Below are 1,054 nucleotides of genomic sequence, written 5' to 3'. Positions count from 1 at the left end.
CGAACCGCCGCGGACACGCGGGGAAGGGGCGCCGGGGGCGGGCTGGTGGGGGGAGGGGTTGTTTTTTTACGTTAATCATTTCTGTATATTTCTGGTTGTTACAAAGAAGTTTTAACTTTATAATTAATGTATAAGGTATGGGAGCGATGAGCAAGAGATGATATAGAAAGCACTTTGTTTGCTAAACACTTTAAATCAATCAATAAACTCTAAGGAAAAGGCGGCCTTCCGTGGTGCCGAGTCCCTGGTTTTCGGCTGAATTTTTGTCCGACAAGTTTCCTCTGGAAAACGCCGGGCTCATGAGGCGTCCGGAGGAACGCCTTGCATCGCCCTTTCTTCCTTTCGTTTGCTCCGAGAGCGCATTTCTTACGCGCAAATAAACTTTATTCCTCTTGTACGAGAGAGGGCATTTCCCTTCTTAGTTCCCTTGTTTGCGTTTTCTTAATTGGCTTTGCCGGTTGCTGTTGTGCAATATTAAGAACAAAATACTTTTTTTTTTTTTTTTTTTTTTCCCCCTCGTAGGGAATCCGAGGTTTCGCCCGTGTTTCCGCAGACGGGGAGTCTGATACTTTGGATTGATGTAAATTTAATAAATCGGCTCTTTCATTCAGATTCCGCCACTTTAAAAAATAAAGCAATCTTTCCATCGCCTTTCCGCTGATTACTTTTAGATTAGTTTCAAAGTCGGTCTTTCATAGTCCTTATTTTGTTATTCTTTTCCCGTAATTTCCCGTAAAGAAGAAGGTTGTAACCGCTTTGACCGTCCCGACCCGGCTGCCGCTGTAACTCCAGCTTCCAGCCCGACGCCAAAGGGACGCTTCTCTCCCGTTTCCACGCTCCCCGAGGGATTCCAAAGTTCACGCCGGGGAAGAGCTCTCTCTTTCCACTCATTTTTTAAAAAATTTTCTTTTTTTCGCCCCGGAAATTTGACGACTGCCTTCCCCAGGGGCAATTTTAAGAAACCAGCGTTTTCCGGAGCGATTTTGGGGAGTAAAGAGAGGGGATGAGCGCTGCGCATCATCCTCTCCCTCTCCCCCCGCCTCCCCGCGGGGTC

The sequence above is a fragment of the Pygoscelis adeliae genome, unplaced genomic scaffold, assembly GCF_000699105.1.
Source record: "Pygoscelis adeliae isolate BGI_AS28 unplaced genomic scaffold, ASM69910v1 Scaffold66, whole genome shotgun sequence".
Lineage (NCBI taxonomy): Eukaryota > Metazoa > Chordata > Aves > Sphenisciformes > Spheniscidae > Pygoscelis > Pygoscelis adeliae.
This window is presented reverse-complemented; position numbering follows the sequence as displayed.